We start from the raw sequence: 25,989 nt of genomic DNA on the forward strand, positions 1-25,989 counted from the left end.
TGTATATGTATATATATATGTATATGTACATATAGATAGATATGCATATGTGTCTGTTTGTGTGTGTATCTGTGTGTCTGTGTGTGTACATTTCCTTACGCAATAACTCTGTCAATTTTCATAAGTTTAAAAAATTGACCGCTTCTTTTTTTTTTTTTTTTTTTTGCTTAACATACACCTCGAAATACCTGGGCAACGCCGGGCACCCATGCTAGTATATCTATAAAAGTGAACGTGTCTGTGTATCTGTCTGTCTGTGTGTCTGTGTGTGTACATTTCCCTATCCAATAACTCTGTCAATTTTAAGTCTACAGACTCGAAATTTGATATACAGGGTACTGCGATGTGGGAAAATCGATGTGATCGGTTTCGGCCAGAAATTTGGCGATTAAGGGGTCAAAGTTCAACGATTTAACCTTTGAGAACTCTACCAAACTCCTCCGACAATTTTCGGTCTAAACACTTGAAATTTTAGATATAGGTTCATTGGACATGGATCTAACTTAACTTGATTTTAACCCAAAAGTATAAATTTTAAATGTCATAATAGGGGTCAAAGTTTAAAAAAATGACCTTTTTTTATTTATTAATTTTAATTTTTTTTTTTTTGCTCAACATACACTTCCAAATACGCCTGGCACCCATGCTAGTATGTATATGAATGTAAATATGCATATATATGTATATACACACACACACACACACACACACACATATATATATATATATATATATATATATATATATATATATATATATATATATATGCAAGTGTATGTATATATGCATATATATATATATATATATATATATATGCAAGTGTATGTATATATGCATATATATGCATATATCTATGTGTATATACATATACGTGTGTATATATATACACATACATATATGTATATATGTGTATAGATATATATATGTATATATGCGTATATTTATTCGTATATATGCATATATATGTATATATGTGTATATCAAAGCATATATACACATATACGTATACATATACATATGTATATATATACAGATATATGTAAGTATATGTATATGTACGTATATATGCATATATACGTTTATATAAATATATGTATTTATAGATATGTATATATATGCATTTATACATTGTATATATGTATGTATATATGTATATATATATCCATACATATATGTATATATTCATATATGTGTATACATATACCTATATATCTATATTAATGTATTACACTTAATATTACACTTACATATACACATCTATACATGTATATACATACATGTATATATATATATATATATGTACATATATACATATATGTGCATATAAATAAATATATATATACATATGCATACATGCATATATACGGTGAACCGCGTGATATCACACAATGTTAGACACGACTAATATTTTTATTGTGATGTGCTGCCATGCAGACTACCCGAATATTTTTGTAATATCTGTCGACTGATTTACAAATCTGCAAGCGGTTTGACACGACACTTGGAGATGCATAATATAATCTCTCAACAAGCAGGAGCAAATATTTCAAGTTCCCTTGCTACATCTGTGAACGATTATTCATGAGTGAAACTGGGCTGAAGACATATCTACGTGCACATTGATGCTCGTCATCGACCTGAATAAATGGCACGCGTCTGTCAAGAAGTGTGCATGTGTATATATGTTTACATGTACATATACATATGTGTCCTGGGTATGCCGTAAAACTACATCCGGCAACGAGGCCCTGGGGCGGGAGCTATTGGTTTTGGGGAGAATGTCACTACTCCTTAGTCGTTGCAGTTCTGGGTCACCCTTGGGCAAGGTGTATACCCACTAGCCCCATATTTTGGGTCACAAAAATCCAAACCTGGTCGAGGATGCTCTTGGCGGATGAGGAAGGGATCCCAATACCAGTAGTGCTGACGCGGTCAACAAGGGTGATGTACAACTCGACCACGGTCTGCCTCAGCTATCGGATGCGGCTGATTGCATGCGTGCAGATTTTACTTTTGCTTTCAGCGGGGAGGGTGCTAGCAGTACTGGGCAAGCTGCTTATGCCTACTTTGCCTAGACTGGGAGAGAGGTGAAAATCCTGCGGCGATGGAGTGAGGGCGTACCGGCAGGTTTGATGGACTGGAGGCCACAGCGTGATCCTTGTCCTCAGGCGATTGGAGTATGGTAGTCGTGCTCTTGCTGAAGCCGTCATTGTCGAAATCGACAGACTGCCCGAGAGAGGAAGCAAAAAGTGCACGAGTATGGGCGCCACTACCCGGATTTCCTTCCACCAGGTGTCACATCTGAAGCCGGGGTTTCAGAGCTCCGATCAGACTCACATCGCACCTTCGACACGGACACTAACCGACCTCCGCATCATCGGCAAAATCGACGGACTGCCCAAAATATATATATGTGTGTGTGTATGTGTGTGTGTGTGTGTGTGTGTGTGTGTGTGTGTGTGTGTGTGTTTGTGTTGGCATATTTCATTAAATAAAATAGACGTTTTTTGTCTATTAATTCTATTTTCGATGCTTTCCACTTCCAAATAAGTCTTCACTTCTGGCGAAAACTAGCTGATGTAATCACAATATTTATCATAAGTCCGAGTACTTTTAAATCCTTCAGGTTTTAACGGTATTTATCGTCGAAAAAAAATCAACAAGAAATCTAAATTTATAATCTATAAAAATAAAGAATAAAATCATCTAGGAGTTCATGCCGTAACGGTTAAACGTGCCGGAGTGTGATACACATGGTCCGGAATTCGATTTCTAGAAACAGTCAAGTTACGCTGACGAAGGTTCGTTACCTTGAAACATGCATGTATGTAGTATGTAGTTTACTGTTTTAAATATAATATATAATAATAATAATAATAATATATATATATATATATATATATATATATATATATATATATATATAATAAAAAATATAATAATAAAAAATGCAAGAGGGCTATATGCTAAGTCCGTTAAATTCAAAGTAGTTGAGCAGCGGCTTGGTTCCCACCAGTTTTGGCAAATAGCAAACAGGATCCTGAACAGAAGCGTGCGTTCTATCCCAACCATCATCAATTGACCTGAGGTCATCTCGTCAGCATCAGACAAGGCCAAACTATTTGGCAAGAACTTTGCAGCTAATTCTACCCTATGCGACGAAGGCCATCAACTCCCTGTATTTCCTCCTTTAACGGACAACACGCAATGCAACATACAAATATCTGTGCATGATGTCGCCAAGCTAATCAAGAACCTTGATTCCAGTAAAGCAACTGGCCCTGACGGCATTTCAATCATTGTGCTGAAAAAGCTTCAACTAGAACTTGCTCCCATACTTACAAAACTCTTTAAGCGTTGCCTTAAAGAGAAGTGTTTTCCAACACCCTGGAAAACCTCATCAGTATGCCCTGTATTTAAGAACTCAGGTGATAAGTCCTCTCTTTCTCAGTACAGACCGATAAGTCTCCTGTGTGTCATGATTAAGCTGCTGAAATCCATATTAAATAGAGTAGTCAACCACCTCAGCAAAAATAACCTTCTTAGTGACAGGCAATATGGTTTCCGTTCTGCCAGATCTACAGCAGATGTGATAACTGTTATATCTCATAGGATTAACGAATCTCTTGACAAAGGCTTCCTCTCTAGGCCTTCCATAAGGTATGGCATAAGGGCCTACTTCACAAGATGTCCAGCTACGGTATAACTGGAAATGTTTTCTCGGTCATAAAATCATTTCTCACCGATAGGCTCATAAGAGTAGTAGTTGATGGGCAGAAATCAGAGGCCATCAATATTAATGCTGGAGTCCCTCAGGGGTCTATCCTAGGCCCAACTCTCTTCCTGATCTACATCAATGATTTCCCAAAACACATACTTAAAATATTCGTTGATATCTATGCTGATTACACGACCATTTACGGCAACACATCAAAGGCCGTAAATGACAAAGTTCTCTCAGATTCTCTCTCCTCTGATCGTGAGAGCGTGGTACAGTGGGGGAGGAAGTGGCTGGTTACTTTTAATGCATCTAAAACCAAGCTCCTATCTTTACATCATAAACGCTCTGATCCCCATCTGGCATCAATTGATATGGGTGGCTCTCGTCTAGGGGAAGCTCCATGTTTTGATAAGCTTCTGGGCTTGACCTTTACCCCTGACCTGAAATGGAATACGTACATCAAGTCAGTGGCCAAGATTCGCTGGAAAAATGGTAGGATCCTTCTACCGCTTCAGAAGATATCTCACGCCTGATGCAATTCTCTATCTGTATAAAAGCCAAGATCGTCCAAGGATGGAGTACTGCTGCCACATCTGCTGCTAAAAACAGCCTATCCTGCCTTGACAGAGTACAAAATAGGCTTCGTGGTTTAGTGGGTGATGCCCTTTTCTCCTTTCTGCAACCTCACTCCCACATAAGAGACGTTGCGAGCCTGTCTTTGTTTTATCCTTACTACCATGGAAGGTGCTCGTCTGAACTCCAATCTCTGGTCCCCCCTCGCCAGTCTTTCACGAAAAATACCCGTCCAGCTGAAACCACTGTAAAAAAATTTTCCCCACTCCTTATCTGTGGCAAAATCAAAACGTAGATTCCATGAACAAAGGTTCTTTCTTAGAAGTGCACGCCTGTGGAATTCTGTTCCGGTTGCATGTTTCCCACCTGACTACAACCTGGATGTCTCCAAGTCCAATGTGAACAAATTCCTGATTAACCGCTTCCTTAAGTAAGACACTGTATCAGATCTCCAAAACTAACATACTGTACACACAATAATCCTTATCCCCGAGTGGCTTCCGGGCCTTGATAAGTGGTGACTACATTGTAAAAAAAATACATATATGTATATATGCATGTATATATATATATATATATATATATATATATATATGTGTGCATGTAGATGTATATATGTTTACATATAGAGATTCATATATATATATATCAACATACGTATATATGAGAGAATGAAATAATAAAATAAAAGTAGTTACATACTTTACAATTTTAGTTTAATAAATCATTTCCAAAAAGAGGCAATTTATAAAAAAGTTCTTTAATTCCTGGGTTATCAAATAAATATTTTTCATTCTCAGAAGGAGAAAAATAAATCTATCTGTATATCTATAAAAGTAGAAATTGTCTGTCTGTCTGTCTGTCTGTGTGCGTGTTTGTGTGTGTACGTTTCTCTTCCACACTTCTCCGCCAATTTTGGTCTAAACACTTGAAATTTTAGATGTAGGTTACCTGGACATGCGTCAAACTTTTTAATATATATATATATATATATATATATATATATATATGTGTGTGTGTGTGTGTGTGTGTGTGTGTGTGTATATATATGTATATATATATATATGTATATATATATATATGCACATAAAATATGAACAGCACATATGACCCGAGCAAAGCCAGACTGAACTGCTAGTATATCTACAAATGTGAAATTGTCTCTCTGTGTGTACATTTCCCATTTTAATACTGACCATATATAGACGTCGCTTTACTTCGTGATCTTACGGGGGCCGATGTGTCGAGGTGATTAAGCCGTTATTTATTTATGCCAAAACCTATCAAAAAAATCTCGTTAATGCATATGTGTGTGTGTGTGTGTGTGTGTGTGTGTGTGTGTGTGTGTGTGTGTGTGTGTGCGCGCGCGCGTGCGCTTTCAAGATTTAACTGATCGCTCCCGAACAACGTCGGTTATTATCTTCTTATTTTCGATGAACATCCGTCGACAAAATACGGGGATTATTGCATCGTTTTTTTCTAATATTTTTCTGCTGCGAAGACTCTCTGCCGCCCTCGCAGTTATTACTGCGAGAGGCTGTCTCTTCCACTCTTTCAATTTCAGATGATATCACGCTATGCGTTAATTACGTTCCATATATTTATCAACGTTTTTGTGCTTTTTTCCCCGTCAGTCTTCAGTTCTCGAGATTCTTTCACTGCTTATTTAAACAGATGCTTGCCGACATTTGGTTCCTTCGGCATTCGTACCACTATCGGGTGCGTATTCAGTAAAAGCACACAGACATTTATGAATGCGGGTAAAACAAATAACATTTCTCTCGTCTTCTAAACACAAGTTTAGTCTAATAATACTATGAACATGTATTTATTAAAATCAAAATTGAGTGTGTCAAATAATATGTAGGATTTCTCCCCCTCACCTCTACGTTAGCCCAGTCATCCTTGTGGCGGGGGGGGGGGGTCGATGGATTTAATAGCGCGATTTTTGATCACGATTGAATCTTTGTGTATTGCTAAGGCGCACTCCGACAATTAAAATAAACTAGACTACTCGTGACCCGTTGGGTCAGTATACGTTATATCTAGTTATCGAATTAATGTATAAGCGTGATACTCGTGAATGTAAAAAAAAATGTCATATTTAATTGTTTTAAACTGAAAAATAATGAAAGTGTTTGAAAAAGCAACAAAACGAAGTCAGCAGCGAAACTAAAATCTCATAGTTACGTCAGCGACTGAACTAAGTGGAACGATCGTGTTAAGACACTAGAAATAAATATATGAAAAAAAAAAGAAGCTTAAAATATAAGATTTTTGAAACGAGAAGTCGAAAACCGGATTGGCGGTTGCATCGACCAAGCAAGCTGATCTGAGCTATATATATATATATATATATATACATATATATATATATATATATATATATATAGAGAGAGAGAGAGAGAGAGAGAGAGAGAGAGAGAGAGTGAGTGGAATGCCTATAAAATCTTACGTTATAAGAATTAAAGGAAATGGAGTATATTAAACGGACAATTATACATATTAAAATGAAAACAAATTAAACATTGAGGAATATTATAGTTGCCACCTAATATGTGCTAACTTAACATGAATGCAGTTTTGCAAATGAAAAATTGAAAAATTAGCAAAAATATTATCAAAGAACAAAACATTTATATAACTACAAAAGGATAAAAATCACTTTAACTTAGAAATGTTCCTTTGTGAAAGCTTATATAGCACGTAGTTTTGGTAGGAAAATGTAATAAGTAAACACTATATATATATATATATATATATATATATATATATATATATATATATATATAGAGAGAGAGAGAGAGAGAGAGAGAGAGAGAGAGAGAGAGAGAGAGAGACAGTATTTTTCCCTTAAGCATATTTCTTTGTCTCTTAATTCTGATTTTTATCTTTTCCAACTTCCGCATAACGAATTTCGATTCAGGCAGGAACTGATTGGTGTAATTGCCATATTTGTTGTAAGTCCGGGCTCTTTCAAAACTTTCTGGGTTCATCGTCAGGTTTTGAGCAGTTTATATAATTTTTTTATCATGCAGTTTATTTATTATTATTGGTAAATTATTTTTATCACTTAACAAACATTTCGGGACAGGTGCAAAGTACTGGTGATGCTGTATTGTCATCTGATGAATGGATTCTTGACCATGCAGTAGCTTCTGGTGGGGCCTCTCGATGCCATATTAGTGGATAATTGTTACGGCTTTACCTTTTCATGTGCTACAAAAATATTTCTTCATTTCTATTTCTCTCTTAATTTCCTTCTCTGCCCTGCTTCAAGCAAGTCAGTCGACCTAGTCCACAATCGCAAAACTCCATCATGAAAAGTTTCAATAAAATATACACAATTAAACCCGGATCTCCAACTTCTAACGTGGACCCCTACTACCATGTCTCCTTCTCTAACATCAGGGGTCTACGTTCTAACCTTCCAGGGGTTGAAACCCAATTACAGGAGACTAAACTAGACCTATTATTTCTAAGCGAAACTGGTATTGGACAGACTATTTCCCTAGATGAGTTATTAATTAAAAGATATTATAATTTAACTTCCAAATATGACCCCCAAGATCACCATAGGCATGGAATATGTGCCTATATAAAAGATGGCTTTCCATGTGGTAGGGACATCTCCAGAGAAGATCCTAACTTACCCTACATGTGCTTCCGGGTTGCACTTGCTCAAACTACTGCATTTATATTTTCTCTCTATCGCCCCCACAATAGCGAAGTTACTATTTTTAAAAGCATATCTGAGAAAATTGACCACGTCTTATCTGCTCATCCTTCAGCTAATATTGATGTCTGTGGAGACTTAAATGTGGAATGGTTAACTCACTCAAACAAGACCGATGATGAGGGGAGGTGCTGTCATGATTTCCCCATTGCTTATGACCTCACTCAGATTGTTCACGAACCCACTCGTGTGCCCGATACTGACGGCCAGTATGCAAGTCTCCTAGACCTTTTTCTTACAACTTGCCCCGAACTGTGTTCAGCTTCCGTTCTGTCTCCACTTGGATCTTCCGACCACTCAGTTGTATCAGTTAAGATAAAAACGAAATGTAATAAGACCTCAGATGTACCTCTCCATCGTACAGTATATCGATACTCTATGGCTGACTGGGATAGCTTCTGTACATTTACATCAGATCTACCTCTGAGTTCCATGTTTAAAAAGGATGTGTCGTCTATAGTATCAGACCAGACGGAATAGTTAATTGTAGGTATAGACCGTTTCATACCCTCGAAAAAATTCCAGCAAAAACCTAACATCCAGCCGTGGTTCTCTCCAGAATATGCTGCTGGCATTGCGCACAGAAATCACCTTTTCCATTGCTTCTAACGTAATAGATGTACTGAGACTAAAGCTGCTTTCAGGGCTGCCAGCAACCACTGTAAAAAAGTAATAAAGAACGCAAGAGAGTTTTATGCTCAGTCCGTCAAGTCCAAAGTAACTGAGCAGCGGCTTGGTCCCCGCCAGTTTTGGCAAATAGCAAATAGAATCCTGAACAGAAGCGTGTGCTCTATCCCAACTATCATCAATGGACCTGAGGTAATCTAAACAGCATCAGACAAAGCCAAACTCTTTGCTAAGAGCTTTGCAGCTAACTCTACCCTTTGCGATCAAGGCCGTCAACCCCCAATATTTCCTCCTATATCAGAAAACACACTATGTGGTATACAAATATATGTACGTGATGTTGCCAAACTAATCAAAAACCTTGATTCCAGTAAAGCAACCGGCCCTGACGGTATTCCAATTATAGTACGCAAAAGACTTCAACCAGAACTAGTGCCCATACTTACAAAACTGTTTAAACGTTGACGAGAATTGCTTCCCATCACCCTGGAAAATCTCATCAGTATACCCTGTATTTAAGAATTCAGGTGATCGCTCATCTCCCTCTCAGTGCAGGCCAATAAGTCTCCTGTGCGCCATGAGTAAGTTGCTGGAATCTGTGTTAAATAGAGACGTAATCAACCATCTCGGCAAAAATAACCTTCTTAGTGACACGCAACATGATTTCCGTCCTGCTAGATCTACAGTAGATGTGCTTACAGTTATATCTCATTTGGGCAGGAGCTGCTAGAAAGAACTTATCCTGTCTCGATAGAGTTCAAAATATACTTCGTAGCCTCGTAGGAGACGTCCTTTTCTCTTCCCTGCAACCTCTTTCTCACAGAAGAGATGTTGCGAGTTTGTCTCTGCTTTATCGTTATTGTCATGGCAAGTTCTCGGCTGAGCTTCAATCTATGGTCACCCCCTCGTCAAACTTTCACAAGAAACACCCGTCTAGCAGAAAACACTATCACTAATTTCCCCCACTCATTATCTGTGCCTGAACCTAAACGTAGATTCCAGGAGCAAAGCTTCTTTCTTAGAACTGCACGCCTATGGAACTGTCTTCCGTTTTCCTGCTTTCCAGTTGACTACAATATGGTTGTCTCCAAGTCTAACGTAAACAAGTTTTCGATGAGCCGTTCCATATAAGTTAACAAATTTACTAAATTTCTATTAATAACGATTACTATATTGTCCAATTTCTACTGTACACACTATCCTCGAGTGGCATCTTCGCCTTGATAAGTAGTGATGCCTATGTAAAAATTTTCTTTTTTAATTAAAAAAAATATATGCATATATATATATATATATATATGTTTAAAATTTAAGGATACACACACACACACACACACACACACACACACACACACACACACACATATATATATATATATATATATATATATATATATATATATATATATATATATATATATATATATATAAATTCAAGCTTGAGATATTCTAAAGTAGGGGCTAATGAATAAAACGAGGTTGTTAGATAGTGCTCGATAACAAGAGCAAAATATTTTTTTATTATTTTTTTTTCGAGGGTAAACAGTTATATATTGTTGCTACAAACAGCCATCTGTTTCAGTCAATGAGATTTTGTCAGGCAACCCTGAACCATTCGACGCTTAGAGAAAAAAAAAGTAAAGCTTTCCTTTTTTCTCTATAGCGTCGAATGGTTCAGGGTTGCCTAAAAAAAGTTTCATTGATTGAAACAGATGGCTATTTGTAGCCACCATATGTAACTGTTTACACTCAAAAAAATAATATATATATATATATATCATCACGAACAAATATATATATATATATATATATATATATATATATATATATATATATATATATATATATATATATATAAGCAAAAGTACCCGTCGTTGACCGAGTCCGAAAACAGCCTACAGAAAATAAACTCTGATTTATGAAAGTATGATAGGTTATGAAAAGGAAGGGTTGTAAATTTGGGTTGAATTTGGGGGTATCAAAACCAAAGCAAAATATGATGAAAGTAAAAATAAAATAGATAAACCCCATAATTTATTATGCCATACCTGTTCACACTGAAACACTTATCACAATATTCTGTTGATCTATATTAAAAAAAAAACTTGCTAAACTTTGTGACATATTTCCATTCTATGGAGGTCAGGCGCGAACGAATACCCCATAATTTTATTATACCATATTTCTTCTAACTGAAACATAATTATCAAAGTATACTTTCGTAGATAGATATGAAAAGTCGTTATTAAAATTAGTGCCTATTTCCATTCTATGGAGGCCAGACGCGAACGCAGACCCCACAATTTTATTATACCATCCCTATTTAAGTTAAAACATACTTATCAAAGTATTATTATGTGCATCTATATCAAAAACACTTGTAAACTTTTTTTTTTAATTCCGAATTTCCACGTGTAAACCAAGCATGGTTCGGCATCGTGTTGTCTGCTTGATTAGCTGGGAAATTCATGAATTACAAACAATCAAAATGCCGGCAACTAACGAAAAAAAAAAAAAATGCCGGAAATTATTCTCTAGAGTAGATAAACTTAGGACTTTATAAAAAAAAAAAAAGCTAGAATTTTTTTTTTTTTTTTTTTTTTTTTTTTTTTTTTAACAAAAAAAAAAAATGTAAATTAGATATTGTTTACACATAGAAGCGTTACGACTTTTATTCTATAGATAGGCACTCGACCAAGTCATCCGGAAGTAGAAATCTCCTGTCACTCTAGTAAGCCATATGCTAGCTAACAGTTGATAAAAAAACCGCTGGCGGAATCTCTAGTGCAAAAACGTTAAGTATTTTTATTTATTTATTTTTTTATTTTTTCTAAACTAATCCTAAATGTTTTGTTACATTGTTTTAAATTTACTTTTCGTGTTTTATGTATTTTGTCTGTATTTCTCCTGTCTTTTTGTCTTTATTCCGTCTTATCCGTCCCCCCCTCCTGCTACAAAGCAGAACGATGAAAACAAACAATCAAAATGCCGGCAACTAACGAAAAAAAAAAAAAATGCCGGAAATTATTCTCTAGAGTAGATAAACTTAGGACTTTATAAAAAAAAAAAAAGCTAGAATTTTTTTTTTTTTTTTTTTTTTTTTTTTTAACAAAAAAAAAAAATGTAAATTAGATATTGTTTACACATAGAAGCGTTACGACTTTTATTCTATAGATAGGCACTCGACCAAGTCATCCGGAAGTAGAAATCTCCTGTCACTCTAGTAAGCCATATGCTAGCTAACAGTTGATAAAAAAACCGCTGGCGGAATCTCTAGTGCAAAAACGTTAAGTATTTTTATTTATTTATTTTTTTTTTTTTCTAAACTAATCCTAAATGTTTTGTTACATTGTTTTAAATTTACTTTTCGTGTTTTATGTATTTTGTCTGTATTTCTCCTGTCTTTTTGTCTTTATTCCGTCTTATCCGTCCCCCCCTCCTGCTACAAAGCAGAACGATGAAAACAAACAATCAAAATGCCGGCAACTAACGAAAAAAAAAAAAAATGCCGGAAATTATTCTCTAGAGTAGATAAACTTAGGACTTTATAAAAAAAAAAAAGCTAGAATTTTTTTTTTTTTTTTTTTTTTTTTTTTTTAACAAAAAAAAAAATGTAAATTAGATATTGTTTACACATAGAAGCGTTACGACTTTTATTCTATAGATAGGCACTCGACCAAGTCATCCGGAAGTAGAAATCTCCTGTCACTCTAGTAAGCCATATGCTAGCTAACAGTTGATAAAAAAACCGCTGGCGGAATCTCTAGTGCAAAAACGTTAAGTATTTTTATTTATTTATTTTTTTTTTTTTTTCTAAACTAATCCTAAATGTTTTGTTACATTGTTTTAAATTTACTTTTCGTGTTTTATGTATTTTGTCTGTATTTCTCCTGTCTTTTTGTCTTTATTCCGTCTTATCCGTCCCCCCCTCCTGCTACAAAGCAGAACGATGAAAACAAACAATCAAAATGCCGGCAACTAACGAAAAAAAAAAAAAATGCCGGAAATTATTCTCTAGAGTAGATAAACTTAGGACTTTATAAAAAAAAAAAGCTAGAATTTTTTTTTTTTTTTTTTTTTTTTTTTTTTTTTAACAAAAAAAAAAATGTAAATTAGATATTGTTTACACATAGAAGCGTTACGACTTTTATTCTATAGATAGGCACTCGACCAAGTCATCCGGAAGTAGAAATCTCCTGTCACTCTAGTAAGCCATATGCTAGCTAACAGTTGATAAAAAAACCGCTGGCGGAATCTCTAGTGCAAAAACGTTAAGTATTTTTATTTATTTATTTTTTTTTTTTTCTAAACTAATCCTAAATGTTTTGTTACATTGTTTTAAATTTACTTTTCGTGTTTTATGTATTTTGTCTGTATTTCTCCTGTCTTTTTGTCTTTATTCCGTCTTATCCGTCCCCCCCTCCTGCTACAAAGCAGAACGATGAAAACAAACAATCAAAATGCCGGCAACTAACGAAAAAAAAAAAAAATGCCGGAAATTATTCTCTAGAGTAGATAAACTTAGGACTTTATAAAAAAAAAAAAGCTAGAATTTTTTTTTTTTTTTTTTTTTTTTTTTTTTTAACAAAAAAAAAAATGTAAATTAGATATTGTTTACACATAGAAGCGTTACGACTTTTATTCTATAGATAGGCACTCGACCAAGTCATCCGGAAGTAGAAATCTCCTGTCACTCTAGTAAGCCATATGCTAGCTAACAGTTGATAAAAAAACCGCTGGCGGAATCTCTAGTGCAAAAACGTTAAGTATTTTTATTTATTTATTTTTTTTTTTTTCTAAACTAATCCTAAATGTTTTGTTACATTGTTTTAAATTTACTTTTCGTGTTTTATGTATTTTGTCTGTATTTCTCCTGTCTTTTTGTCTTTATTCCGTCTTATCCGTCCCCCCCTCCTGCTACAAAGCAGAACGATGAAAACAAACAATCAAAATGCCGGCAACTAACGAAAAAAAAAAAATGCCGGAAATTATTCTCTAGAGTAGATAAACTTAGGACTTTATAAAAAAAAAAAAGCTAGAATTTTTTTTTTTTTTTTTTTTTTTTTTTTTTTAACAAAAAAAAAAATGTAAATTAGATATTGTTTACACATAGAAGCGTTACGACTTTTATTCTATAGATAGGCACTCGACCAAGTCATCCGGAAGTAGAAATCTCCTGTCACTCTAGTAAGCCATATGCTAGCTAACAGTTGATAAAAAAACCGCTGGCGGAATCTCTAGTGCAAAAACGTTAAGTATTTTTATTTATTTATTTATTTTTTTTTTCTAAACTAATCCTAAATGTTTTGTTACATTGTTTTAAATTTACTTTTCGTGTTTTATGTATTTTGTCTGTATTTCTCCTGTCTTTTTGTCTTTATTCCGTCTTATCCGTCCCCCCCTCCTGCTACAAAGCAGAACGATGAAAACAAACAATCAAAATGCCGGCAACTAACGAAAAAAAAAAAAATGCCGGAAATTATTCTCTAGAGTAGATAAACTTAGGACTTTATAAAAAAAAAAAAGCTAGAATTTTTTTTTTTTTTTTTTTTTTTTTTTTTTTTTAACAAAAAAAAAAAATGTAAATTAGATATTGTTTACACATAGAAGCGTTACGACTTTTATTCTATAGATAGGCACTCGACCAAGTCATCCGGAAGTAGAAATCTCCTGTCACTCTAGTAAGCCATATGCTAGCTAACAGTTGATAAAAAAACCGCTGGCGGAATCTCTAGTGCAAAAACGTTAAGTATTTTTATTTATTTTTTTTTTTTTTTTTTCTAAACTAATCCTAAATGTTTTGTTACATTGTTTTAAATTTACTTTTCGTGTTTTATGTATTTTGTCTGTATTTCTCCTGTCTTTTTGTCTTTATTCCGTCTTATCCGTCCCCCCCTCCTGCTACAAAGCAGAACGATGAAAACAAACAATCAAAATGCCGGCAACTAACGAAAAAAAAAAAAAATGCCGGAAATTATTCTCTAGAGTAGATAAACTTAGGACTTTATAAAAAAAAAAAAGCTAGAATTTTTTTTTTTTTTTTTTTTTTTTTTTATTTTTTTTAACAAAAAAAAATGTAAATTAGATATTGTTTACACATAGAAGCGTTACGACTTTTATTCTATAGATAGGCACTCGACCAAGTCATCCGGAAGTAGAAATCTCCTGTCACTCTAGTAAGCCATATGCTAGCTAACAGTTGATAAAAAAACCGCTGGCGGAATCTCTAGTGCAAAAACGTTAAGTATTTTTATTTATTTATTTTTTTTTTTTTCTAAACTAATCCTAAATGTTTTGTTACATTGTTTTAAATTTACTTTTCGTGTTTTATGTATTTTGTCTGTATTTCTCCTGTCTTTTTGTCTTTATTCCGTCTTATCCGTCCCCCCCTCCTGCTACAAAGCAGAACGATGAAAACAAACAATCAAAATGCCGGCAACTAACGAAAAAAAAAAAAAAATGCCGGAAATTATTCTCTAGAGTAGATAAACTTAGGACTTTATAAAAAAAAAAAAGCTAGAATTTTTTTTTTTTTTTTTTTTTTTTTTTTTTTTTTTAACAAAAAAAAAATGTAAATTAGATATTGTTTACACATAGAAGCGTTACGACTTTTATTCTATAGATAGGCACTCGACCAAGTCATCCGGAAGTAGAAATCTCCTGTCACTCTAGTAAGCCATATGCTAGCTAACAGTTGATAAAAAAACCGCTGGCGGAATCTCTAGTGCAAAAACGTTAAGTATTTTTATTTTTTTTTTTTTTTTTTTTCTAAACTAATCCTAAATGTTTTGTTACATTGTTTTAAATTTACTTTTCGTGTTTTATGTATTTTGTCTGTATTTCTCCTGTCTTTTTGTCTTTATTCCGTCTTATCCGTCCCCCCCTCCTGCTACAAAGCAGAACGATGAAAACAAACAATCAAAATGCCGGCAACTAACGAAAAAAAAAAAAATGCCGGAAATTATTCTCTAGAGTAGATAAACTTAGGACTTTATAAAAAAAAAAAAGCTAGAATTTTTTTTTTTTTTTTTTTTTTTTTTTTTTAACAAAAAAAAAAATGTAAATTAGATATTGTTTACACATAGAAGCGTTACGACTTTTATTCTATAGATAGGCACTCGACCAAGTCATCCGGAAGTAGAAATCTCCTGTCACTCTAGTAAGCCATATGCTAGCTAACAGTTGATAAAAAAACCGCTGGCGGAATCTCTAGTGCAAAAACGTTAAGTATTTTTATTTATTTATTTTTTTTTTTTTCTAAACTAATCCTAAATGTTTTGTTACATTGTTTTAAATTTACTTTTCGTGTTTTATGTATTTTGTCTGTATTTCTCCTGTCTTTTTGTCTTTATTCCGTCTTATCCGTCCCCCCCTCCTGCTACAAAGCAGAACGATGAAAACAAACAATCAAAATGCCGGCAACTAACGAAAAAAAAAAAAATGCCGGAAATTATTCTCTAGAGTAGATAAACTTAGGACTTTATAAAAAAAAAAAAGCTAGAATTTTTTTTTTTTTTTTTTTTTTTTTTTTAAACAAAAAAAAAATGTAAATTAGATATTGTTTACACATAGAAGCGTTACGACTTTTATTCTATAGATAGGCACTCGACCAAGTCATCCGGAAGTAGAAATCTCCTGTCACTCTAGTAAGCCATATGCTAGCTAACAGTTGATAAAAAAACCGCTGGCGGAATCTCTAGTGCAAAAACGTTAAGTATTTTTATTTATTTATTTTTTTTTTTTTTCTAAACTAATCCTAAATGTTTTGTTACATTGTTTTAAATTTACTTTTCGTGTTTTATGTATTTTGTCTGTATTTCTCCTGTCTTTTTGTCTTTATTCCGTCTTATCCGTCCCCCCCCTCCTGCTACAAAGCAGAACGATGAAAACAAACAATCAAAATGCCGGCAACTAACGAAAAAAAAAAAAATGCCGGAAATTATTCTCTAGAGTAGATAAACTTAGGACTTTATAAAAAAAAAAAAGCTAGAATTTTTTTTTTTTTTTTTTTTTTTTTTTTTTTTTTTTTTTTAACAAAAAAAAAAAATGTAAATTAGATATTGTTTACACATAGAAGCGTTACGACTTTTATTCTATAGATAGGCACTCGACCAAGTCATCCGGAAGTAGAAATCTCCTGTCACTCTAGTAAGCCATATGCTAGCTAACAGTTGATAAAAAAACCGCTGGCGGAATCTCTAGTGCAAAAACGTTAAGTATTTTTATTTATTTATTTTTTTTTTTTTCTAAACTAATCCTAAATGTTTTGTTACATTGTTTTAAATTTACTTTTCGTGTTTTATGTATTTTGTCTGTATTTCTCCTGTCTTTTTGTCTTTATTCCGTCTTATCCGTCCCCCCCTCCTGCTACAAAGCAGAACGATGAAAACAAACAATCAAAATGCCGGCAACTAACGAAAAAAAAAAAAAAATGCCGGAAATTATTCTCTAGAGTAGATAAACTTAGGACTTTATAAAAAAAAAAAAGCTAGAATTTTTTTTTTTTTTTTTTTTTTTTTTTTTTTTTTTTTTAACAAAAAAAAAAAATGTAAATTAGATATTGTTTACACATAGAAGCGTTACGACTTTTATTCTATAGATAGGCACTCGACCAAGTCATCCGGAAGTAGAAATCTCCTGTCACTCTAGTAAGCCATATGCTAGCTAACAGTTGATAAAAAAACCGCTGGCGGAATCTCTAGTGCAAAAACGTTAAGTATTTTTATTTATTTATTTTTTTTTTTTTCTAAACTAATCCTAAATGTTTTGTTACATTGTTTTAAATTTACTTTTCGTGTTTTATGTATTTTGTCTGTATTTCTCCTGTCTTTTTGTCTTTATTCCGTCTTATCCGTCCCCCCCTCCTGCTACAAAGCAGAACGATGAAAACAAACAATCAAAATGCCGGCAACTAACGAAAAAAAAAAAAAATGCCGGAAATTATTCTCTAGAGTAGATAAACTTAGGACTTTATAAAAAAAAAAAAGCTAGAATTTTTTTTTTTTTTTTTTTTTTTTTTTTTTTTTTTTTAACAAAAAAAAAAATGTAAATTAGATATTGTTTACACATAGAAGCGTTACGACTTTTATTCTATAGATAGGCACTCGACCAAGTCATCCGGAAGTAGAAATCTCCTGTCACTCTAGTAAGCCATATGCTAGCTAACAGTTGATAAAAAAACCGCTGGCGGAATCTCTAGTGCAAAAACGTTAAGTATTTTTATTTATTTATTTTTTTTTTTTTCTAAACTAATCCTAAATGTTTTGTTACATTGTTTTAAATTTACTTTTCGTGTTTTATGTATTTTGTCTGTATTTCTCCTGTCTTTTTGTCTTTATTCCGTCTTATCCGTCCCCCCCTCCTGCTACAAAGCAGAACGATGAAAACAAACAATCAAAATGCCGGCAACTAACGAAAAAAAAAAAAAAAATGCCGGAAATTATTCTCTAGAGTAGATAAACTTAGGACTTTATTTAAGTAGTATACTTAATATATACTATTACTGCAAGCTTGCCTGTATTGAAAATTCTTTCTTCTTGTTTTCGAATCCTACCTTATATAGTTAGCCTTATGTTCAAGTACATTCGAAATATAATACAGTGCAAAGAAAGTCACTCATGAAAACGGACCTCCTAAACTAAAACCTTGAATAATTATTTAAACCCTAATGTAAATTAATATTAAGCAGTCTTTACAAATTGATAATAGTTAATTATTGGATTTTAATTAATTATAAGATGAAACTTTAATGATTCAAACTAGATAGATAACCGACAAACTTCCACCCATTAATATGGGAGGGGAGATTATCACCAAAAGTGTCATGAATTATTAAGTTCGCACCGGACTTACTACTTAGATATAAGTCATTTGTACCCATTCCCCCCCCCCCTTTTTTTTTTTTTTTTTTTTTTTTTTTTTTTAAATGGAGAGTAGATAATACAGTGGATGTGTTATCGGCAGCTCCAGTAACTCTCGCTTCTCCTATTTTGTCATTCAGTCCTCATTCAATGAGTGATGTTTCTGACAAAGGGTGAAGAAAAAGCTGCTTAAAGGTCGGTACTACTTGGTGACCTGTAGTCTGAGATGTCGGATATTTTTCTGTCTTTGTCTGTCCTTGTTGCCATGTCACTAGTAAGGGTGCTGGAGGTAAACGTTTTGTCTGGGCTGACGTTATCCGCCTGATAGTCAGGGACCCGAACCTTGGATTAACCACTAAGGAGGCTGTCCTATCAGCAGGCGCAAAGTACTGGGACTGCTGTATTGCCATTTGGTGAGTGGATCTGGACCATGCAGTAGTCTCTGGTGGGGCCTCTCGATGCCATACTAGTGGGTAATTGTTACGGCTTTACCTTTTCGTGTGCTACAAATAAAAAAAAAAAATTTTCCTGTCTTTTTCTCTCTTACTTTCCCTCTCTGTACTGCTCTAACCAAGTATGCCGACCTATTCCACAAATCCCAAAACCTCAACATGAAATATCTCCAGAATAAAAACTCGATTAAACCTAGAACCCCATCTTCCAGCGTAGACCCCTACTACCAGGTCTCCTTCTCCAATATCAGGGGTCTACGTTCCAACCTTCCAGAGGTTGAAACCCAATTACAGGAGACGAAACCGGACATATTATTTCTATGTGAAACTGGAATAGGGCCGACCACTTCCCTAGATGAGTTCATAATTAATGGATACTCCAATTTAACAGCTAAATCTGACTCCCAAGATCGCCATGGGCATGGAATATGTGCCTACATTAAGGATGGCTTCCCATGTGGCAGGGATATCTCTAGAGAAGATCCTAATTTACCCTATATGTGCTTCAGGGTTGCACTTGCTAACACCACTGTATTTATATTTGCCCTCTATAGGCCCCACAACAGCGGAGTTACTATCTTTAAGAGCATATCTGAGAAAATAGACCACATACTGTCTTCACATCCCTCGGCTAACATCCACATCTGTGGTGACTTCAACGTCCATAACGTGGAATGGCTAACCCATTCAAATAAGACAGATGATGAGGGGAGGTTTTGTCATGATTTTGCCATTGCTTATGACCTCACTCAGATTGTTCGCGAACCCACCCGTGTGCCCGATACACCCAATCAATATGCAAGCCTCTTAGACCTTTTTCTTTCAACTTCCCCTGAGCTATGTTCATGTACCGTTCATTCTCCTTTAGGATCCTCCGACCACTCCGTCGTATCAGTTAAGATAAAAACAAAATGTAAGAAGCCATCAGACGTACCCCTCCACCGTACTGTATACCGATACTCTATGGCTGACTGGGATAGCTTCCGTACATTCATATCTGATTTACCTCTGCACTCCATGTTTAAAAAGGAAGTGTCCTCTATAGTATCAGATCTGACCGAATGGTTAATTGTAGGCATAGACCAATTCATACCATCTAAAAAATTCCAACAAAAACCTAACAGCCAGCCATGGTTCTCCCCAGAATGTGCTGCTGCTATCGCGCACAGAAATCACTTTTTCCATAACTACCAACGTAATAGATGCACTGAGACTAAAGCTGCTTTCAGGACTGCCAGCAACCACTGTAAAAGAGTAATAAAAAATGCAAGAGAGCTATATGCCCAGTCTGTTAAATCCAAGGTAGCTGATCAGCGGCTTGGTTCCCACCAGTTTTGGCAAATAACAAATAGGATCTTGAACAGAAGTGTGCGTTCTATCCCAACCATTATCAATGGACCAGAGGTTATCTCGTCAGCATCAGACAAGGCCAAACTATTTGCAAAGAACTTTGCAGCTAATTCTACCCTATGCGACGAAGGCCATCAACTCCCCATATTTCCTCCTATAACACAGAACAAGCTAGGTAACATACAAATATCCGTGCATGAGGTCGCCAAGCTAATAAAAAACCTAGATTCCAGTAAAGCAACTGGCCCTGATGGCATCCCAATTATAGTGTTAAAAAAGCTTCAACCAGAACTTGCTCCCATACTTACGAAACTATTTAAGCGCTGCCTTAAGGAGAAGTGCTTTCCGACCCCCTGGAAGACCTCCTCAGTTTGCCCTGTATTTAAGAATTCAGGTGATAAGTCATCTCCCTCTCAATACAGACCAATAAGTCTTCTCTGTGTTATGAGTAAGTTACTGGAATCAATATTAAATAGAGAAATAGTAAACCACCTCAGCAGGAATAACCTTCTTAGTGACACACAATATGGTTTCCGCTCTGCAAGATCTACCGCAGATGTGCTGACGGTTATATCCCACAGGATTAGTGAATCTCTTGACAAAGGCTTCCTTTCTAGGGCAATTGCTCTCGACATATCAAAGGCCTTTGACAAAGTATGGCATAAGGGTCTACTTCACAAGATTTCCAGCTACGGTATAACTGGAAATGTTTTCTCAATCATTAAATCATTTCTCTCTGATAGGCTCATAAGAGTAGTGGTAGATGGACAAAAATCGGAGGCCTGCAATATAAATGCTGGAGTCCCTCAGGGGTCAATCCTGGGCCCAACTCTCTTCCTGATCTACATCAATGACCTCCCTAAACACATACTTAAATCATTCGTTGACATCTATGCTGATGACACGACCATCTACGGCAACACATCAAAGTCTGTAAATGACAAAGTTCTCTCGGATTCTCTCTCCTCTGATCTCGAGCGCGTGGTTCAGTGGGGGAAGATGTGGCTAGTTACCTTTAATGCATCCAAAACCAAACTCCTATCCTTACATCATCAACGCTCTGATCCCCAGCTGGCATCAATTGTGATGGATGGCTCTCGTCTGGGTGAGGCCCCGTGTTTTGACAAGCTTCTGGGTTTGACCTTTACTCCTGATCTGAAATGGAACACGTACATCAAGTCTGTGGCCAAGATCGCAGGAAAGATGGTGGGATCCTTCTACCGCTCCAGAAGATATCTCACTACTGATGCAATTCTCTATCTATATAAAAGCCAAGTACGGCCAAGGATGGAATACTGTTGCCATATCTGGGCAGGAGCTGCCAAAAACAGCCTATCATGCCTTGACAGAGTACAAAATAGACTTCGTGGTTTAGTGGGGGATGCCCTTTTCTCTACCCTGCAACCCCTCTCCCACAGAAGAGACGTTGCGAGCCTATCTTTGTTTTATCGTTATTTTCATGGCAGGTGCTCGTCTGAACTCCAATCCCTGGTCCCCCCTCGCCAATCTTTCACGAAAAACACCCGTCTAGCTGAATCCACTGTGAAAAATTTCCCCCACTCTATATCTGTGCCTAAATCAAAACGCGGATTTCATGAGCAAAGCTTCTTTCTTAGAACTGCACGCCTGTGGAACTCTGTTCCGTCTGCCTGCTTCCCTCCGGACTACAACTTGGATGTCTTCAAGTCTAATGTTAACAAATTCCTAATGAACCGCCCCCCTAATTAAACACTTCATAAAATCTCCTCACTAACGTGATGTACTTACAATAACCCTTATCCCTGAGTGGCTTCCGGGCCTTGATAAGTGGTGATCACTGTGTAAAAAAAAAAAAAAAAAAAAAAAAAAAGAATTATTATTGGCACGTCTCTCCACGAAGGCTGGATTTGACATCATAATATGAGAATATAGACAGGAATAAAACCTTTTGGCTAAGATCAAACTGCAGTATCTGTTCTGATACTAAACTTCAGCTTTTCTGCCCTCGGTCTGTCCAGAAGAAATATTCCTAGATTTGGACCATTTTATTTGTGTTTTAACCCGGGATGCTTCTTTTAGAGGAGTAGATTTTCTTACATTAATCACTGACATTGTTCCTAATTCTGCCTTCGTGTGAGGGGGGGCAGGTAAATTGGGGTATGAAAAAAAATTTGGGGGGCTTTTAAGTCCTGTCACTATTACTTCAAAGTTATTCTTTGTGCCATCGGATCGTTTTGAAAGTGAAAGTGTCTCTCACACGTGTGTAGTCACCTCAGGCGACAGGCGATGAGTATGACCTTCTACAGTAGAAGCAGTCTGAGGGTGGCTTCCTAGAACATATATATATGTGTGTGTGTGTGTGTGTGTGTGTGTGTGTGTGTGTGTGTGTGTTAGTGGCCTGGTGATGCCACAGGGGAGACAACCAAGAAAAAAAACTAAGAAAAATCCATCCCAAAGCAGCAAAACTAAAGCTGGCTTACCATGACACTATATATAAAAATGTAGGCAAATTTTGGCATATTTAATTCGTTTGCGAATACGGTTTTTTTTTTAGTAATTGTAATAAAATTTTAACCATTGATCAATATTATAATCTTCAAAAAGTCTGCAAATTTTCATGAAGTTTCGTCCTATAGAACCAAAGATATGAGCATTTCAATATTCAATTTGGCTACGAATAAAAATATATCCATATATAGATATATAGATATACCACCTTTTTTTTTGGGGGGGGGGCAATTTTATAAGTTCGAATTGTCGGAACTCGTTAGAAAGCTAATGACCTGATTTATGTAGTGGGCTACGTGATATTTTCCTTTAAGGTCGCATATTATTGCTTAAAAAGTGGGGATCACTTTTCTATATTAACTTAACGTAAAATGAGGACCTACTTTATGGCTAGCTTTTCTAGCGGGGGGCAGTCTGTTATTTTATTTGTATGGGTGGTGTTTTTTTTACCTGGTAGACTAACACAAAACCTATCTTTAAAAAAACTTGTTTTCTATAGATTTTCGAGTGTGCTAAAAACGAATATCGCATTTAAATTTTGTGCAAATAAGTATTTTTCCGGGTATTAAGCAAAAATACGCGCGCTTACACGTACAACAATGGCCACCACATAGCATGAAGTGTTACATTGCTTAATACCTCGAAAATACGTGCGAGATCACTTTTTTATATTAATTTAAATTAATATAAAAAAAAGTGATCGCCCACATATTTCTATATTGATCGAAATTCATATAGAAAACAGATTCCGCCATATTTTAAAACTATAATTTCTTCATATCTTGGAAACTACTCGTTTTCTTTGATTTTAACTGTTATTTTCGTTTTCAGCACCCTCGAAAACTTACAATAGTGATAACTTTAAAGGATTTTTGTGGGTGGAAAGATACTGCATCTTTACCAATATTTCAACTATAGTCAATAATTTTTCATAGTTTTGTATATGAATTACAAAATATCTGATATTTCCCTAAAACCTCGGACCTTGATAGAGGGGAGACTAAAACTTGCAACTGTGGTTTCAAATGATCTAAAATAACAGTTAGGGGAGACCTGATTTCAAATATTTCTCATATGCTATATTTTCCTTTTCTTTTGGAAATGGGGTACGATTATGAATATCTCCAGTATCAAATGATCCTTATACTGTGAAATTTACTTCATATATGAAAAGCAAAGAGTGGAGATATAATATGTGAGAAATATTTGAAATCAAGCCTCCTCTTGCTGTTATTTCAGATCATTTAAAGCGATAGCAGCAAATTTTAGTCTCCCCTCCATCAAGGCCAGAGGTTTGGGATATATATATATATATATATATATATATATATATATATATATATATGTGTGTGTGTGTGTGTGTGTGTGTGTGTGTGTGTGTGTGTGTGTGTACATATATATGTATAGATGTATACATATATATGTATAGATGTACATATATGTATATGTATGTGTACATATGTACATACATATATATGCATAGATATATGTATATATATATGTATATAAATGTATGTACACACACACACACACATATATATATATATATATATATATATATATATATATATATATATATATATGAGATGAAGAAAGGATAACGAGTAAGTGTATCTAGTACTAATAACTGAATTGCCTGGAACAGTTATTAGTACTAAATACTCTATTTAATAACGTTTTATCAATAGCTGTAAGGGATGTAATGTTAATAGGATTATTCTTGTATTAGGTTGGTGCAAAAATAATGACGCTTTTTTTACGTTCAACTTTTATATAAAACACGACATTATGTTTGCATCAACCCAATAATTTATAATAGCAAGCTTCAAATAGTATAACTTTGTATTAGTAACGTTTTTCTCTTGCTTCTTTGTTTTAATATTCTTTTCTTCCTTCTGTTTTTTCATTTTCTTTTGTCTCGTATTACTTCTTTCATGTTCGCTTTTCCTGTTATTTTTCGTTAGCTCTTTCTTCTCTACCTTTTGCTCAGCATTGTTCTCTATTTTCATCTTGTTTTCTCCTCTTCTTCTTCTTCTTCTTCTTCTTCTTCTTCTTCTTCTTCTTCTTCTTCTTCTTCTTCTTCACAGCCATCTTTCGGATAGTTGTCATAGAGATTGTTTGTCTTCATTGTCCTATCCACCCACTGGAAATCCTCGAAATCACCTCGCCTTTACTTAATTAAAAAAGAAAACAAAAAAAAACTTCGCTCACCTCTAAACACGCGAGAAATCCATTCAGCGATAACCAAGCAAAAATCTGACGTCACATGGCGGGAAAAAAACCTTTGCCACATGAACGCAGCGGCAAAAGCATATGCATCAAGTGATTCCTCGTGTTTTACATCCGAGATTCTTTTCGGCCTCACTCACCCCCACAGTGTTAAATATTAGTTCCATTGCACTCCGATCTATTACTTTTAACTGATTTTAAACGTTTTATTTTTATTCCTACATCTACCGCTTCTTTTAAATATACTTTTTACCTTGGTAGTTAGTGAATCATGCGTTCCTCTTTCTTTCTCTTTCTTTCTCTCTCTGTCTCTCTCTTTATATATATATATATATATATATATATATATATATATATATATATATATATATATATATATATATATATGTATACATATGGAACGTTGTACTGTTAAAGGTGACTTTGCAACTGTAATTATCATTGCCTACTGTGTAAACATGTAACACAAGTGTCTAAGTAAAAAGAATAAATATTTAAAGTAAAACATATGCATTAAAGTTCCTCCAAATGTACATGTGTGTGTGTGTGTGTGTGTGTGTGTGTGTGTGTGTGTGTGTGTGTGTGTGTGTGTGTGTGTGTGTGTGTGCAGAGAGAGAGGGAGAGAGAGGGTTTTTTTTAATCAAGTTTATTAATTTTATAATCTTAAAGCAAGTATAAATATTAATATTTATATTTATCGGGCAATCCTAATCAGATAAAAAGGCTCAATATCCGAGACATATTCTGATTATTAAAGACAATTATTCGAGAGAAACTGGATTGACGATTTCACTTGGATTTCTGCATTTAACCAATCAATATTTTCTTTGAATTGTACCACATTTTAAATTTTTTCTTACATAGAGCCTCATTTGGAATATATTTTTAAACTATGCAATTCTGCATTATCATCCACTTTTATACAAATATGACTTTTCCCATATTTTGTAGTTT

At 34.7% G+C, this 25,989-nt stretch overlaps 1 protein-coding gene and 1 long non-coding RNA gene across 3 annotated transcripts in view; one reads left to right on the forward strand and one right to left on the reverse strand.

The window, feature by feature from the left end:
- LOC145242465 (uncharacterized) overlaps positions 1-25,989 on the reverse strand; it is a 276,276-nt gene that overhangs the window by 130,547 nt on the left and 119,740 nt on the right. The window lies entirely within an intron of this gene.
- Positions 1-25,989, forward strand: part of LOC145242392 (uncharacterized) — a 146,359-nt gene that overhangs the window by 21,432 nt on the left and 98,938 nt on the right. The window lies entirely within an intron of this gene.

This window comes from Euprymna scolopes, chromosome 1 (assembly GCF_053919585.1).
Source record: "Euprymna scolopes isolate OS-2025 chromosome 1, ASM5391958v1, whole genome shotgun sequence".
Classification (NCBI taxonomy): Eukaryota; Metazoa; Mollusca; class Cephalopoda; order Sepiida; family Sepiolidae; genus Euprymna; species Euprymna scolopes.